Here is an 18,950-nt window from a genome sequence, read left to right as displayed (position 1 = left end):
ATAATCTCCCTCCTCTCCTGTTATCATTCTGAAGGATAGTGAAATGTTACAGTGTTGACTGGACCTCGTGGAATGCAGCCTACAGTGATCTCTGGCCAGCATTTGTTTCAAGTTTACCTTAATGGGGCAATGTTTTTTGACAGGGGCACTGGAAATTGAAGAATGCTTGTTTGTGTCCTACTGAGTTAGTAACAGGAAAAAGCAAGGGGTTTGGTAACAGGAAACAGTCCAGGCATATTCCATATTCTAAGTGTGGTAATTGACCCAATGGAGCCTGGTGATCGCCTGACACCTTTGAGGCAAAACAGTGAGTTGAAGGATCTTCACAGCAGATTGACCTCTGGGAAGGGAGTGGACATATGATGAGTCTAACTTTGGATGCTGGGTTTAGTGTGTGGTTGGTACTGGTAGCCTGTGAAATTCAGAAGGTCAGAATGAATTATCTGGTGGTCCCTGCTGGGTTTAAACTCTATGACACAGAGTTTTTGAGGAGGTAAAGAAGGGGACAATTTAACACCAGACAATACAGTTGAAGCCAGCAAGTGATGGGCAGTCTCTCATGCTATATTTGTAGAATACAAGAAAAAGATAATGCAGGAAGATATGACAGAGTTATAAGACTAATGGTATAGGGATGGTCTGCAGGGGTATAATCCAAATAGTTAAGGGAATATTATACAGAGCTCTTTCACAGACAGATCCTCCCTTGCACACAGAATCAGTTTAATAGCAGTGCAGGGTTCCCCTCCCCGAGATTTGACAGAAAGATCTAACAGAACCAGTAGAAAAGAAGAAAGTTGAAACACATTTTATCAATGAAGAAAGGAGCTTCCCTTGGTGCATATTAGTTAACAGCTGAATTTTAGCAAGAGTTCATAGCTTCCCTCTCTAAGGTTTTTCCCCAGGCTTTTAATGATGCCTTGAGCAGTGGCATATTCTGATCTTTTTATGAAGCCCTGATATTTTTCAGCAAAAAGGGGAATATTATAAACTAGAAGACTACTGCTTTTTGGAATAAGATTGTCTCCAGTTGAGCTCACAGTCCCAGGCTATTAACTGGGAAAGCGTTAAGTTTCAGTTAGTACAATGCAGCCCCAGTGGCTGTATCCTATATAGTTTGCAGAAGGTGTTTGAAAGGAGGATGAAGAAGAGAGTTTTGTTTTGGCAATGGATCAGGCCAAAGTATTTTGTTAAATAATGTACAACATCTGTGCTTGCTGTGGAGGAAGAGTATAGCAAGACCAGTTTATTATTAAGTGGCTACTGACCTTATATGCTCATGCACTTTGTCACTGCCGCTCATTTAAAGGATTGCAAAGCTACATTCAGTCTATTTTTCTGTAGACCTATTATTGGTGGCAGTGAATGGAAACAAGTGCTTAAATAAACAGCTTAAAGGACTTTAAATCAGGCAGTGAAATATGGTTGGCAGGCCACAGAAGATAGCAATGTATGTTTGACACTTTACATAATTATTCATCTGCACATGGAGCACTTATGAAGTTAGATAAGATAAAGGGTTTGTAGAAGACGACTTCACGATTCCCCTTTCTTTTACCGGGGGGGGGGGGGTTGATAATCATGTCATTCCTCATGGATCAGTTGACCTCTGGGAATAAACATTTGGTGGTGTTTTGATGGCAGAGTTGTAAGAGAAAAAGAGAGGAACCTGACAGTGGCAAAGACAGTGTTTATTATTTTTCATGTATGTGCTTGTGTGTATTCACCCCCTATATAACTGATGAGTAAAATGATATGTTTGTTTTTTCATATGATTTAGTGCAATAAACATTTTACTTTTGTTAATAAAATAATTCCATTTAAATAATAGGATAGGAATAGTATTCAAGATTTGTGTGTGTTTTATTAATTTACACATGAGATGAAGTTTTGGGGGAAAGTGAGTTGGATTGCTGAAGCCCTGACTGTTACTAGAAATGGAAATAAGATGAAGACTATAGCAATTCATCTTACTATGGTGTTCTACACTGAGCAAGAACACATTTAAAAAGGGGGGGAGGGATTTGAGACTCCCTTTGACAATACCAAATTCAAGTTGTCTCATTCCAGAGGAAGAAAAAAAAATGAATATAATGCCACAATTTGCCTCAAAAAAATCCCTAGACAGTAGTGAAATGTGAAGTGGACTTTAGGGAGTCACTGTCCCTTTCTAAGTTAAAAAAGTGGCATTGTTCTTTATTTTGGTAAAAATATCTCTTTATTTGGAGAAGGGAGGTGGGAAGATCACTGCCATGGGTGTCATTCTTGCTATGGTAGAAAAACTTTTGCAGCATTTTCTGACAACTCAGGCTCTGCATTTCCCTAACTTCTGAGGCATCATTCTATAGCTGGATCCCCTCATTAGAGAAGGTTTCGTACCCAGCTGTTCTTTGTACATCGTGCTTGCTGTTGCATGGAATTTGTAGCCACAGGGTGCCATAAGTTATTTATTTCCTCTGTACAAAATAATCAAGAGCTGTCCAGATTTAGTGGAGCACTTAAATTTAACAACCTTCGGGAAAGGACTAACAAATCACATACGGACTTAATAAACAGAAGTCTTAATAATTGATATAACGCTGGTTACATTTTGCAAGTTCAACAAAATTAACAATTCCTACATTAAATAACAATGAAATATTAAACAGACTGGGTCTATTTGTTTGAATTACATTTCTCCATTATTTAATAAATCTTGAACAGATTTCATCCTATTTCCAACATTTCATGAAAATTTTATTAACTTAATAAACACTGCATATTTAAACCTTGTAATATTTTAAATACAATTAGACTTGAAAATATCCTCAGCTCTATCTCAAGATAGAAACACCAGCAAATAATATGGGAAGGAAAATAGTGTTAGATGCATACTTTAAGACCAGAAGGGACCATTATGATGATTTTCCTTGGCAATGGTTAGGCTATTAGTATACTGAGACAACGGCCTATCATGCTGAACAATATTGTTTTATTGTTTCCTTATACTCTCCCATCTGTCTGTATTTATCTGTGGTCTCTTGTTATATACATATGTTGTAAGCTCTTTTTGGGACGGGGAACCTTGGTTTCTAAAGTGCTTAGCACAATGGGGACCTGGTCCACGACTAGGGCTTCTAGGGACTACCATAGTACAAATTAATAATCTCATCCAACCACCTGCATGACAAAGGCCATAGATTTTCATCTAGTAAATCCTGCCTCAACACTAACTTCTGGGGTCTCTTGCCATGCTTACTGTCAGACTAGATTAATGATTACATGAGCATCTGAGATTTACATCAAATAACCCTTCCAGCTCTCACAAAAGGTTGAAAAAAAATCTCATTCTTAAAGGCTATGACATCAGAAGCAAAAAACCATGCCTCCCCCCTCCATCACCTCCTCTCCCCCAAAAAACAAAACAAAAAGTTATTTTATGAAGGTTGCCTGATTTTTAAGCCAGACTTAAGATCTTCAGAAACTTGGGGTTGGCAAAAACTGATTTAGATCCTAAACCATTTTTGTCTGGACTTCTCAGAAGGGAATGTTTGCGATTAATCTCATCCAGCAAAGCTCACATTTGAGACCACTGGCTAAAAGTTAAGAATGTACTTTTTACACTGCTGAATTGGAGCCGTAATGAGGTACGCTGCTGCCACAGTACTCTGAGCTAAACAAGATGGAGCAGTTCAGACAAAATTTAAAAAAGAACAAAAAACAAACCAACACTTTTCTTACACACCTATCAGCATAAAGACCTAGAAGATTGAACACCCTCTTGCAAAGGCATCAAAAGAAAGTCTAGGACTACATTTACAGAACCTAAAATCTAAGTTTCCATTTCAGATACCATCAGGTATTGTCCATACAAACATTGAGAGTAATACAGATTACTATCTGACAAACACAGAGCAAGGGTGCTGTTTGTTACTGTAACAGCTCAGGATAAAGCTACATTTCTCAATGTCTCGCCTGCAGAGTGAAAGACAATAAAAAGGAGTTTCAATATGTTTGGAACAAAAATAATCCTAACAGCAGTATTGGCTCATTACTGAATGGAAAATGGTAGAATTGTCAATAATAAATAATAATAATAATAATGCAGAAGAGGTAGGAGTGTTCAAATATTTCTCTTCTATATTCAGAAAAAACAAATAATGAAGTTAAATCACATTGCAAAACACTGTCCATTCCAACTCGAACCCAGGAGGATGTTAAACAGCAGCTACTGAAGTCAGACATCTTTAAATGAACATGTCCAGATAAGTTGCATCCAAGACTCTTTAAAGAGCTGGTTGATGAGCTCTCTGAACCCTAATGTTCATTTCCAAGAAGTCTTGGACCAACTGGGAAATTAAGAGGGCTAGAAGAAAGCAAATGATGTGGCAATATTTAGAAACAGAACACCACTGGTAATTGCAGGCCTATCAGTCTAACATCAGTCTTAGGGAAAATAATGGAATGGCTCATATGGGACTCAAAGAAGGGTAATATTAATACCAATTAGCATGGGTTTATAGGAAACAGATCCTATCAAACTAACTTGATATCTTTGATGAGATTACAAATGTAGTGATCTAGTATTGATGTAATAGACTTCTCAAGGCATGTGAGCTGGTACTGCATAGCATTTTGATTAAGAAGCTAGAATAAAAAAGACATTAAATGGATTAAAAACTGATTGATAGACCTCAAAATGTCATTATAAATGGGAAATCATCGTTGAGTAGGTGTTTTCAAGTGGGGACCCACAGGGATTCGTTTTTGGCCCTAGGTCATTTTTTGTCAGTGACTGGAAGAAAGCTTCCACCTGCTGTGGTATGGTGGGTTAACAAGATGGCGGGGAGCTGACCAAGATGTTCATGTTTGTGATTGTCCTACAGAGGGAGATTGCTTAGAACTGTAGCCAGAGTCCAAGGATTATTTATTTATTATTTATATATTTTATTTATTTGCATATCCATATGAGTATTAATACAGGAAACCCATCCAGAGTACTGATTATAAACCAGAAGGAACCACTGTGATCATCTAGCCTGATTTCCTGTATAACAGGTCATAGGACTTCCCTGAATTAATGTTGTTTAAACTAGACGTGCATCCGGCAAAGTGGGTATTCACCCACGAAAGCTCATGCTCCAAAACGTCTGTTAGTCTATAAGGTCCCACAGGAGTCTTTGCTGCTTTTACAGATCCAGACTAAAACGGCTACCCCTCTGATACTAAACTAGACAGTGTCTCTTAAGTTGATTTTTCCCCTTGATTTTTAAAAATTCCAGTTCTAGAGAATCTATCACAACTCTAAGGCCTGGTCTACACTAAGCGGGGGGGGGGTCGAACTAAGGTACGCGACTTCAGCTACGCAAATAGCGTAGCTGAACTCGAAGTACCCTTGTTCGAACTACTCACCCGTCCAGACGCCGCGGGATCGAAGTCCGCGGCTCCAAGGTTGACTCTGCCACCGCCGTTCATGGTGGTGGAGTTCCGGAGTCAACCGGAGCGCGTGGGGAGTTCGAACTATCGCATCTTGATTAGACGCGATAGTTCGAACTCCGAGAAGTTGAACTCTCCGCGTCGACCCGCGCAGTAAGTATAGACCTACCCTTAGTAAACTGTGAGAATTAGCTATTTTTAATCTGAATTTCTCCAGCACTGTCTAGAAGTTCAAACGTATGTTAGGGCTTGGCTCCCAGCGCTGTACGTTATTCCCCACAGGGAGGTGGAGTACGGACAGCGCTGGGAGAGCTTTCTCCCAGCGCTGGTGCTTTGACTACACTTAGCACTTCAAAGTGCTGCCGCGGCAGCGCTGCCGTGGCAGCGCTTTGAAGTGTAAGTGTAGCCAAAGCCTTAGATTGAAGAGTCCTCTATTAAATTTCTGGGAACAGCATAGATATTGTGCACAGTCTCACTGATGTTTAGAATGGACTGTGTCTTCATATGGGGTCCAAATCCTGACTGGGGACTCTATGTGCTTATTTTATGTGTCTTAATGTGAGTAATAGCAGGGCTGAGAGAAGAAATAAGGGTATGTCTACACTATGAAATTAGTTCAATTTAATAGAAGTTGATTTTTTAGAAATCGATTTGATACTGTCATTTGTGTGTGTCCCCAATAAGCGCATTAAGTTGGCGGCGTGCATCCACCGTACCGAGGCTAGCGTCGACTTTCAGAGTGTTGCACTGTGGTAGCTATCCCACAGTTCCCATAGTCTCCGCCCCCCATTGGAATTCTGGGTTGCGCTCCCAGTGCATGATAGGGCAAAAACATTGTCGCAGGTGGTTCTGGGTACATGTCGTCAGGCCCCTCCTCCTCCCTCCCTCCATGAAAGCAATGGCAAAATATTGTTTCTCTCCTTTTGTCCTGGGTTACCTGTGCAGATGACATACCACAGCAAGCATGGAGCACACTCAGCTCACTGTCACCTTATGTCTCCTGGGTGCTGCTAACAGACACATTATTGCAATGCTACACAGCAGCAGCTCCTTGCCTTTGCAAGTTGGCAAAGATGGTTACCAGTCATACTGTACCATCTGCTGCTGTCATAGGTGCTGCTGGGCGGCCTGGGTGAGGTCAGTCCGGTGCACCTGGACAAAAATGGGAATGACTCCCCAGGTCATTCTCCTCTAAGTTTTGTCTAATGGAGATTCAGTCCTGCCTAGAATATCAGGCAAGCCTACTAAAGAACTAGAGAGACAAATAGCCGCTCCTGGTCAGAGCCCCAGACATCCCACAGAAATGATGAGCTGCATACCATTCTAGGGGGTGCCCCTACAACTACGCCACCCATTGCTTCCCTCCTCCTTCACCTCTCCCGGGCTACCATGGCAGTTATCCCCCCATTTGTGTGATGAAGTAATAAAGAATGCATGAATTTGAAACAACACTGACTTTATTGCCTCTGCAAGTAGAGATCAAAGCGGGGAGGGGAGGGCAGTTGGCTTACAGGGAAGCAGAGTGAACCACCATTCTGACTTGCTCAGCCTGCAGTTCGACTGCTCCTTAATACTGTCCAGGCTTCATGAGCCATGGGAGCAAGGGGTAGGCTGGGGTAGGTGTGACTGCGTGGTGCTGCCGACTGGGAGAGCAGCCTGAGGCAGAAGCCTCCAGCTGGCATGATATTCCAGGCAGGAGTGAATCTCCATTAGACAAAACTTAAAGAGAGAATGACCTGAAGTCACTCCCATTTATGTCCAGGCGCCCCCGACCGACCTCACCGAGGCCAGCCAGGAGCACCCACGGGACGACAATGACGGCTATGTCATACTGTACCATCTGCCATCCACAAGGCAAGGCAAGGAGATGCTGCTGTGTAGCACTGCAGTACCGCATCTGCCAATAGCACCCAGGAGACATACGGTGACAGCAAAAAAAAAAGGCGAGAAACGATTTTTTCCCGTTGCTTTCTTGGCAGGAGGGGGGCCTGACGACATGTACCCAGAAGCACCTGCAATAAAGTTTTTGCCCCATTAGGCATTGGCAGCTCAACCCAGAATTCAAATGGTTTGCAGAGACTGCGGGAACTGTGGGATAACTACAGTTGTCAGTCACCCCTCCCTCACTGAGAGCAACATCTGAGAATCATTTCATGCCTTTTTTCTGAGCAGACGCCATAGCACGGCAAGCATGGAGCCCACTCAGATCACTGCAGCAGTTATGAGCACTGTAAACAGCACGCGCATTATCCTGCAGTAAATGCAGCACCAGAACCTGCAAAGGCAGGCGAGGAGGCGACGGCAGTGACAGCAGGGCGGTCACAAGAGTGATGAGGACATTGACACAGACTTCTCTGAAAGCACGGGCCTTGGCAATTTGTCCATCCTAGTGACAATGGGTCAGGTTCATGCTGTGGAACTACGATTCTGGGCCTGGGAAACAAGCACAGACTGGTGGGACCGCATCGTATTGCAGGTGTGGGACGATTCCCAGTGGCTGCAAAACTTTTGCATGTGTAAGGGAACTTTCATGGAACTTTGTGACTTGCTTTCCTCTGCCCTGAAGCACAAGAATACCAAGATGAAAGCTGCCCTTACAGTTCACAAGCAAGTGGTGATAGCCCTCTGGAAGCTTGCAACACCAGACAGCTACCGGTCAGTCGGGAATCAATTTGGAGTGGGCAAATCTACTGTGGGGGCTGCTGTGATCCAAGTAGCCAAAGCGATCTTTGACCTGCTGCTATCAACGGTAGTGACTCTGGGAAATGTGCAGGCCATAGCGGATGGCTTTGCTGCAATGGGATTCCCTAACTGTGGTGGGGCGATAGATGGAACACATATACCTATCTTGGCACTGGAGCACCAAGGCAGCAAGTACATAAACTGAAATGGGTACTTTTCAATGGTGCTGCAAGCACTGGTGGATCACAAGGGACGTTTCACCAACATCAACGTGGGATGGCCGGGAAAGGAACATGACGCTCATGTCTTTAGGAACTCTGGTCTGTGTCAATGGCTGGAGCAAGGGACTTACGTTCCAGACCAGAAAATAACCACTGAGGATGTTGAAATGCCTATAGTTATCCTTGGGGACCCAGCCTACCCCTTAATGCCATGGCTCATGAAGCCATACACAGGCAGCCTGGACAGTAGTCAGGAGCTGTTCAACTATAGGCTGAGCAAGTGCAGAATGGTGGTAGAATGTGCCTTTGGACATTTAAAAGTGTGCTGGCACAGTTTACTGACTCAGTTAGACCTCAGTGAAACCAATATTCCCATCGTTATTAGTGCTTGCTGTGTGCTCCACAATATCTGTGAGAGTAAGGGGGAGACGTTAATGGTGGGATGGGAGGTTGAGGCAAATTGCCTGGCCATTGATTACGTACATCCAGACACCAGGGCAATTAGAAAAGCATAGCAGTGCGCAGTGCACATCAGAGAAGCTTTGAATACCAGTTTCATGACTGGTTAGGGGGCTACGGTGTGAAAGTTCTGTTTGTTTCTCCTTGATAAAAACCTGCCTCCTTGGTTCACTCCACCTCCCTGTAAATAAACCACCCTCCCCTCCGCCCTTTGATCACCGCTTGCAGAGGCAAGAAAGTCATTGTTGTTCAGAATTCATGCATTCTTTATTACTTTGTCACACAAATGGGGGGATAACTGCCAGGGTAGCCCGGGAGGGGTGCAGGAGGAGGGAAGCACCAGGTGGGGTGATGGAGGAGGAGAGGAGGGAAGGACAAGGCCACACTGCACTTCAAAGCTTATTGAATGCCAGCTTTCTGTTGCTTGGGCAGTCCTCTGGAGTGGAGTGGTTGGGTGGCCGGAGGCCCTCCCACCGTGTTCTTGAGCGTCTGGGTGAGGAGGCAATGGAACTTGGGGAGGAGGGCAGTTGGTCACACAGGGGCTGCAGCGGCGATCTGTTTTCCTCCTGCTGCCTGTCCTGCTCAACAATATGCCAGAGAATATGAGTTTGATCCCTGAGTAGCCTGAGCATTGCTTCATGCCTCCTTTCATCACGCTGACACCACATCTCCTCTCGCTGGTCCCTCCTGTCCTCTCGCACGTCCCTCCTGTCCTCACGTTTATTTTGTGCTTTGTCTGCCTCCACGCATTCTGCTGGGCTCTTTCAGTGTGGGAGGACTGCATGAGCTCAGAGAACATGTCACTGAGTGTGGTTTTTTTCACCTTCTAATCTTCTCTAGCTTATGGGATGGAGATGATAGGGGGAGCATTGAAACATTTGCAGCTGCAGGTGGAAAAAAAAGGGAGAGTAGTATTTTAAAAAGACACATTTTAAAGAACAATGGGTACACTCTTCCACGGTGAGCCAAGCTGTTAACATTACATAGCGTGTGCTTTCTTTACAAGGTTGCATTTTGACTCTTATATTGAAAGATCACACACGCAGTGCCGGCGGGCAACAGAATTCGGCTTGCAGGCAGCCATGGTAAACTACAGTCTTTTGGCTTCTTTAACCTTCATAACGTGTGGGAATGGTTTCAAGCAGCAGCGCCCTCATGTCCCATACCAAGCACCCGTTGGGTTGGCCATTTAAAATGGGTTGGCCATTTAAAAGGAGAGGCTGCGGTTTTCAGGTTAACGTGCAGCACAAACCCAACTAAAGCCCTCCACCCCCACCCTATTGTCTAGGATGATCGCTTCACCCCTCCCCCCATCGCATGGCTAACATTGGGGTTTATTTCTGTTCAGCCACAGGCAAACGGTCCAGTGGGAACGGCCACCTCTGAATGTCCCCTTAATAAAATTCCCCTATTTCAATCAGGTGACCATGAATGATATCACTCTCATGAGAAGAGCACAGAGAGATAAAGAATTGATGTTGCTTGAATGCCAGCAAACACCGGGATCATATGCTGCCATGCTTTGTTATGCAATGATTCCAGACTACATACTACTGGCCTGGTGTGGTAATGGACGACGGAATAAGGCTGCCCTCCCCAGAAACCTTTTGCAAAGGCTTTGGGAGTACATCCGGGAGAGCTTCACTGAGATGTCCCTGGAGGATTTCTGCTCCATCCCCATACACATTAATGGACTTTTCCAGTAGCTGTACTGGCCGTGAATGCATCCCAAGTCTTCAGGGCAAATTAATCATTAAATACGCTTGCTTGTAAACCATATACAATATTTGCAAGGGCACACTCACCAGAGGTGTCTTCGCTGCCTTCAAGGTCGTGAGCCCGCCTTGAGTGTGTTGGGAGGGTACTGGGTCCAGTATGATAAACAGTTCCTGGCTGTTGAGGAAAATGTTTTCTCCACTTCCTTGCTGTGTGCTAACTTCAACGTCTTCCTCCTCCTCCTCCTCCTCCTAAATCTACATCCCTGTTGCATGAGAGTCCATTGACTGAGTCAAAGCACAGGGGTGGGGTAGTTGTAAGGGCACCTCCTAGAATGGCATGCAGCTCATCATAGAAGTGGCATGTCTGGGGCTCTGACCCAGAGCAGCCATTTGCCTCTGTTTTTTTGGTAGGCTTGCCTCAGCTCCTTAAGTTTCACGTGGCACTGCTGTGGGTTCCTGTTATGGCCTCTGTCCTTCATGCCCTTTGAGATTTTTTCAAATATTCTGGCATTTTGTCTTTTGGAATGGAGTTCCGATAGCATGGATTCGTCTCTTCATACAGTGATCAGATCCAATACTTCCTGTTTGGTCCATGATGGAGCTCTTTTGCGATTCTGGGACTCCATGGTCACCTGTGCTGATGAGCTCTCCACGCTGTGCAAACAGGAAATGAAATTCTAAAGTTTGCAGGGCTTTTCCTCTCTACCTGGCCAGTGCATTGGAGATGAGAGTGCTGTCCAGAGTGGTCACAATGGAGCACTCTTGGATAGCTCCTGAAGGCCAATACCATCGAATTGCATCCTCACTACCCCAAATTCGACCCATCAAGGTTGTTTTCAGTGCTAATCCCCTCATCGGGTAAGAGTATCGAAATTGATTTTAAGAGCCCTTTAAGTCGATAGAAATGGCTGTGTCGTGTGGACGGGTGCAGGGTAAAATTGATCTAATGCTGCTAAATTCGACCTAAACTCATAGTGTAGACCAAGGCTAAGCTTCAACCAGAGAGCCAGGGTGTATGTGTGTGAGGAAGAGATAGTGAGAGGACTGGCACTTTCTGGGTGAGAAAGCAGGCAGGAAAGTACCAAAAGGCAAAGGCAGCCATGTTTGTTCTGGGCATATGGATGGTGAGCACTGAGGAATTTAGAGTATGCAAAGTGCAGGAGTGAGAAGATGAAGCGCATAGTATTAGGAGTAACTGGACAGGGCTCCCTGCTAGTTCAAAAGCCTCTTATTAAAACTGTCATTTAAACATCTAGTTTGTCTCAGCCCGTTCAGGGGCTACACCGCACAGTCGTGGGTAGAGGGATATCTTTCGCTTTGAATTATGTTTGGATGGATACTTGGTTGCTAGAGAGATCTGAGGGAAAGTAAAAAGGCTCAATAAAAGGCTTTTGCACTAGAGTGGGGGGAGAGGGGGAGGAACCTTTAGAAAAAATGTCATTTGAGTATACTGAACTGAAGGATTTTAAGTCCTTCTACTACTGCCATGCTTTTGATCTGTCATAATAAATGATCACTTCTGGGGTCTCACAGTACATTGCAGAGGAAAGTCTTCTAAGAGGTGAAAGTCACCACAGCATGGATCAGGCAGGCTAGCATTAATGGAATGACATGAAACACTATCAGTTAGCCCCTTTGTGGTTTGGGCACTACTACAAGTAGGAAAAAAAATCAGAATAATCCCATCACACAGCTTCCTGTGGAGCAGTGAATTTTTAATATTCTATTAACAACTGCTTATTTAGTAGATAAAGTCAGAAACTAATAAAGAACTCCAGTGAATTGGCTATCTTCTTAAGAATTAAGACTCTATTGTCTAAATCATCTAACAATTTAAATAATTATAAGTAGTATGAAACAAAGCTTGAGATGTAATATAATTTAAGATAGGAATAGTTTGTGTGCTTACAAGTCAGTGTTATCCCACAGGCTAAGGCAATTACAGCAGGCGTCACAGGAGACACGTTTCTGCCATGTAAGTCAAATAGCACTTTGTCAACGAAACAGCAGCCTCCCAGCGGCTAGTTACCAAAAAGAATGTCAAATATTCCATCTTCAGTTTTTGCACATGTGCCAAGGTAGCATTTTGACCTCTCATCTGCAGATGTACTGTGTTGTACAACGTGAGGCATTTACTCCTACATTTGTTCCTGAGGGAGCAGAACAGGATAAGCAGGCCCACTGACAGCAATTCCAGGCCCCAGGGCAGAACAGTCAATGGGCCCCCTAGAAAGGGATGGGCCAGGTGCAGCAGCTGGTTCACACATGCACATTAGGGTGGTGTTGCACTTGCACTGATGGTGCCCAGTGAGCTGCCAGCTACACTGCTGGGCACACTTTTCTGGCATGGCCAGGGCTTCCACATGCCCACCCGGTTGCCTTGTATTTCCTCCTTTTCTCCCCACCCCCACTCTCTGCTGTCCCTCTAAACCCGGGCTGCCAGTGGCAAGTGTCTGGGATGGCTCTGTTGCTCTACATTAAGAGATGCCAGTCTGCGTGCCCCCTGCATCCACCAATATCCTGTTGCTGCCGCCACCACTCACAGCACCAACCTCCCCTGACTGACTCTGCCTCCAGAGCTCCCTGAGCGCATGTGGCGCAGTTATGCTCTTAGAGAGCAGAGACTCACAGTTCCCCATCAGCCATGCCATCAAGGCCCTAGGACTGGCCACACCATCTTGGACACATGGGCAGGAGCACTGCTCCTTTCTCCAGCATGCCCGGGGCTTGAGCTAGGGCAGGCTGCAGTGGGGCCCAGCGAGCCAGTGGCTGGGAGATGTCTCTTCCCCTGGGCCTCTGCTCAGCCAACTCCGGTGCAGCTGAGTCGGAGGGTGGTTGAGCTGTGCAGCGGATGAAACGTGTGCCACCCATGCCCGGGTGATTTAAAAGGGCCTGGGACTCCCCTTTTAAATCACCTGCCCCCCCAGGCAATTGCCACCTTTGCCCCCCTCCCCGTCAGCGGGCCTGAGGGTAAGTACCTAGCATTCCAATACCTAGTATTTCAAGTGAAGAATACGCCCTAGAAGTCTATTTCTGCTATATACAAAAGATGACTCATTTTTATATCCATCTTATTAATAAAATATTCTTTTTTTAAAAGGTACAGAGCTGGTCACAAGTTTTTGTTTTTTAAAAAAATCTGATAAAGATTTCCTTTTCTGGAAGTGAAAATTCAGTTCTGATTCTAGCTACAAAAATGAAGCTCAAACACCTAAATTTTGCAGTGTTTTTTCAACAATTGATTTCTTTTTAAAAAGTGTGAAATATTTACCATTTTCTGACCAGCTGAGAAAGGAGAATGGGTGTATTCACACAGAGACCTTTAATGGGTCAGATCCTGAGCGAGCATAAAATGACACAGCTTGAATTCAAGAAAGGTGCATTAATTTACATTACCTTAATTTCTAACTGTTTTTAGACATTTCAAACCTGATTCTCAAAATGACAAAAGGCTAGTGATAATGCAGAAAAATATTGCAGTGGTGCACAGAATTCATGCATGCAGTTAACTCAATATAGGCTTTTGCAGATTTACTACTGCACACACAAAAAGGTATGCAGTTGTGTACACACTTTTGTATGCCATCTTTGCTTCCATCTCTCTGAAAATGTCCCTTAATGAAGTTGGAATACCATTCTGGAATTGTACAAAGAAGATGGTGATCAAACATATTCTGCATAACCTGAGGAACTGTTTTTGGGAATTAACCATGTACAGACCACAGATATGAAAATGTCTTATGCAAATTTTAAAACAAATTAAAGCAACACCTTGGAAACGTAAAACGGTATTTGCTTATCCACTTCCATGGTGTTAATGTTTATCATTTGTATTACTGTGATGTACCATACCAAATTCAAACACTTTTTTTTTTACTTTGTAAAACAAAACTAAGGAAACATATTGTGTAATATAGCCATTATTCAGGAAGTTATGACCAAGTTTGTCTGAAATGGAAGGGAAAAAAAGATGTTTAGTAAAAAACATTTAGTCTAAGCATAAGATTCCTGACTACCATATTTTGTGATTAAAACTCTCTCTCACGAATGAAAGACCTTTACTGTGTTTCTTTTGTAAGTGTTGGATAGAAGACAACTCACTGCAAAAGCAAGTGAATTAGAAGTTTGTTCTCCACAGGTGAAGGAAATCACCCTCCATAAATGAAAATACCATGTTTATTCTTTGAGGGTTCATTTCATTTTATTTTAAATTAAACTACTTAATCATATTAGTACTTTCCTTTTTAATGGGACAAAAGGGAAGAGTATATTAAATCTAGTACTGAAATTCATACATTCAGAGCCATCACTGTACTCCACAGTTAGGTAATAATACTTTACAGTTTCACTGCATTTGATCTTTGTGATGAAGAGTTAAATTGTTCTACTACAGTAGGCACAAGCAAAATAGTGCATAAGCTGCTTGGTGGGGAGGAGACAGAACTTATAGTCAATATAAAAAATCTGTTTGTTGAAGATAGAGTCTATACAATAGTTCTCTGAAGCTAGATTTAGACTAGCTAGAGTGTTATTCCAGCAAAGAATAACTCCACTGACTTTGAGCCAATTTCTACCAGTTTAAATACTGATGGGAGACTAGTGCAGAAAAGGATCTTTAAAAAAAAAGTAGTTTAACATGGTGATAAAGATGCAGGTGGACAAGGCACAGGAGGTTGCCTGCTACTAGCTTCTAGGAGAAGAGAATGGTCTCCTCCCCGGGTGGCTGGCCTTGGACTTCACCGTTCCTCCCCAACCCCCGCACCCCAGGAAGTGAGGGTGCACTCAGCCAAGCACAACTGGTATGGAGCTTGCCTATAGCCATGTCATAAACAGATAGTTAAGGGTTAAGGTCTCTTTTACCTGTAAAGGGTTAACAAGCTCAGTAACCTGAGGGACACCTGACCAGAGGCTAGCTTTGTTAGAAAGAGATTCCCACTGAGAGAGCATTAGCAGTTGCTAGAAACAGGACAAACCAGTTTTTTTTTTATCTTTCAGCCAGCAAACAGAAATAAAGATATTACTCCAGCAAACACACCATTGCAAATGCAGAAATTAATTATAAGACTAATCCGCCTTTCTAATACTTACTATACTGAATAGTAGAAAATACTTCAGGAAAACTGGGAGAGCTTGAAGATATGTCTGGCCCCTCTTAGATCCAAAGAGAGAACACCCCCCAAACAAAGAACACAAACAAAGACTTCCCTCCACAGAGATTTGAAATTATCTTGTCCTTTGATTGGTCCTCTGGTCAGGTGTCCGTCAGGTTACTGAGCTTGTTAACCCTTTACAGGTAAAAGAGACCTTAACCCTTAACTATCTGTTTATTACAAGCCATAACTCACATACCTATTCATGTTCCACCATCCACGAGGAGCAGAAATCTTGGTTGGTTGGGTGGTCAAGATGCAGAGCCCACATACACCAGGAAACCCGGTCCAAAAGGGACCCTCCTCAGCCTGGTAAAAATGAGTGAGTGAGGGTGTGGGAGAGTGAGTGATGGAGGGAAGGGGGGATGGAATGAGTGGGGTGGGTCCTTGGAGAAGGGGCGGGGCAAGGGTGTTCAGTTAGAAAATTGGCAACCCTAACCAGGCTGAAAGGATACCCTCATAAATGGGCAAACAACTGGGGACAGTGGGTGGTGCCTATCAGATGGGTCCACCTAAGTTCTGAACTCTAAGGCTACGTCTACATTGCACACCAGTGGTGGCGGCATGTAGGATATGCTGAGCTACACACCACAGCAAAAAGCAAGCTGTATTCACACTGCAATGCATAACTACAAGTGTCAGTGGAAAGTCTTTCCACTGCTGGAGTCTTTCCCTGTGGTGGAATAAAAATAGCAGTGTTGAAGAGAGGTACTTCTTGGGCAAGTAGAACCATGTGGGTATATACATGGGTATGTTCCCACAGGCATCAGGGCTGTCTTTACTCACCTACGCCATGCCTCACCACCTATGCTACTATTTATACTCGTGCTAGGGTGCAAACCATATATGACTACATCTACAAGATTCTAAGAAGGCTGCAGTGTAGACATACCTTAAAGTGGGGAGGGGCCATTCTCAGCACTTGGTTGGCAGGATAGGTGGGTCATAAATGGTAACAGCCATTTTTCAATTGACTAATTCTAGAGCCCAAATAAAGGAAATAAAAGAAGTTAGACAGATGTGTCTAGATTCTGCTTTCTCCATTCCAATGGAAGTTAGAAAGAGAAAAGTCAAATGCTTCTACAGAAGAGGGACTAATTGCTTGGAATACCCCCATGTGGCTGGATACAGTGTTGCATGACCTTCTCCCATACCCCTTCTTACAGCTCCATCTTACAGCTGTTCAGGCCCTGTGGAGGTCTGGACTTTCTAATGCTTCAGCCCTCCAGCCAGGTTACATATAGAGTTAAGCCTTCCAAGGTTTCAATGTTCCAAATAAATGAACGGTGCCCAGCACAATACTAGTTATCCATATGGCACCTTCCACACCTCCTATGATACCAGTCAGCTCTGTGTTCTTGGGGTACCAGGGCACAGTATCCAGCCTGTCTGACTCATGAAAGACACCCTTTCCCCAGCCTCTATTTGAACCAAAACCAATCAGAGAAAAGACTTGCAGAGAGCAGTGAAGGATGGTGGGAGACACACCTAGCCCCCTCCTGAAAAGGGTGATAGGATTAAGGCAACTCCCCTAGCCTCATCTGCATCAAAGATGGGACAGAGAGGCATCTCCATTAGCATACAGAATGGAGAACAGAGATTCCAAGGCATAACCACACTGAACTCTGGGACCTGAAAAGCAGGGAAGCACTGCATCATGGGGAATCTCTGCTCCAGATGTTAATGAACTTACACCTGCACACACCCAGCTCAGCAGTTATCACACCAATTCTAGTAATGAATCTTTGATTGATATCCAAAATACTGAAGCAGCCTATTTGTATTGTGAGCTCCCTGGAAGAAACACCACCCATAGCTAGGAGTGATCAGCCCCTATAGTCTAGCCTAAAGAAAACCTTGAGTCATCATAAACATACACAAATCTAGCATTGACCCTTGAACCATTATTGTTTTGCTATAACAAACCCCTACCCATGCTCAAGTGTGTTCTGATGCATGGATCCAAACTCTGCATAAGTCCCACTGGGATTTCATCTTCTCCTGACTGATCATGCTGGGGGTTCTGCCTGTCTCCAGCATTCAGGACCCTGAGCTACCACCATCACCTGGGAACCCCGACCAGTTTAAGCTTTCATGGAGTGGTGAGATCCCAACCCTCTCTCTCTCTCTCTCTTTTCTTTTCTACTTCAGGTATAACTTTCTATATATGACTTTCGTAACCTTTAATAATGTAACTGTTGTTTGTTTAGGCTCTTCTTGTGTGGTTATCACTATTATTCAATAAATACCTTCTATGGTTAAGCTGGTTGCTTCCCTCTCTCTCTGAACTTTACTCTTTTGTGTTTTTAGCTTCCCCATTTACTCTGCAGCAACGCTTCTCTTACCTAAGCTAAAGATCCCTGTAGCACCCAAAAATACTGTGGGGTTTGCTCATCAAGTGGGTTACCACCAGAACAATTATGATGTGAAAGCGGGGATAGGGACATGCTGAACCTGTGGCATACGAGGGTGGTAGCTTGGAAGTGCTGCTCGACCCACACTACTGAGTCCATTCCAGGGACATAGAAGGGGTCAGCTTGAGAGTGCCGATTGACCCGGTCCACTCAGATTGCTCTATTAATGTGTGTGCATGTGTGTGTGTTCATCCAGTTCTGGGGCTGGAGGAATCCAGTCCTGGGGAACGTAGGTCCTGCAGGATAGCTCCATTGGGAGGGGACTTGCAGAAGGGAGAAGTAGAGCTCCATATGAAAACACAAGTGACACAAGCAGTACATTGATAGAATTACAGAACCCCCTCCCGCACAGAAGAGTAACCCTAAGAAATGAGCATACTCCAAAGTAATGGCAAATCTGGTAACACCGAGGCTCCTCTTCAATCCCACTTATTCAGAGTAGTGGGTTCCCAAGGTTCTCTCTAGCACAATTCATGAACTCCAAACAAAGAAAAACCCATTTAAGCCATTGTGTCTGCCCTGGGCTTGAGCTTTTAGGGCTCTGGGTTCACCTCAGCTCTCTTTTCCTCTTCCATTACACCGACCTCCCTGCCTACTTTGCTGGAGTCTTTTCTGTGTGTCTGGGCCCACCACAGAGTTCCTCTCTAGCTGGGTCTGAATTTATTGAATTGACACACCCTCCAAGTGCAACCATTGAGCTAACTAGGCCCTCAAGCTCCTTTTAATCCTTTGTCAATCAGTGTGGGGTTTCTACACCTCATCAAAACAGAGGGATATTGAGACTAGATGATAGATGAAAAATATAAATAAATACCTAAAGAAAACCCATGTATTTTCAGTTTAAGACAACTTTGATTTCATATTAAGGAAATAAGGATAAACAAAAGCAAA

At 43.9% G+C, this 18,950-nt stretch overlaps 1 long non-coding RNA gene across 2 annotated transcripts in view; it reads right to left on the bottom strand.

Annotated features, from left to right (window-relative positions):
- Positions 1-18,950, bottom strand: part of LOC120371049 — a 77,509-nt gene that overhangs the window by 4,602 nt on the left and 53,957 nt on the right. The gene's annotated exons all lie outside the window — the stretch shown is intronic.

This window comes from Mauremys reevesii, linkage group 8, assembly GCF_016161935.1.
Source record: "Mauremys reevesii isolate NIE-2019 linkage group 8, ASM1616193v1, whole genome shotgun sequence".
Classification (NCBI taxonomy): Eukaryota; Metazoa; Chordata; order Testudines; family Geoemydidae; genus Mauremys; species Mauremys reevesii.
Note: the sequence above shows the minus strand (reverse complement) of the source record. Positions and strands in the feature narration are given on the sequence as shown.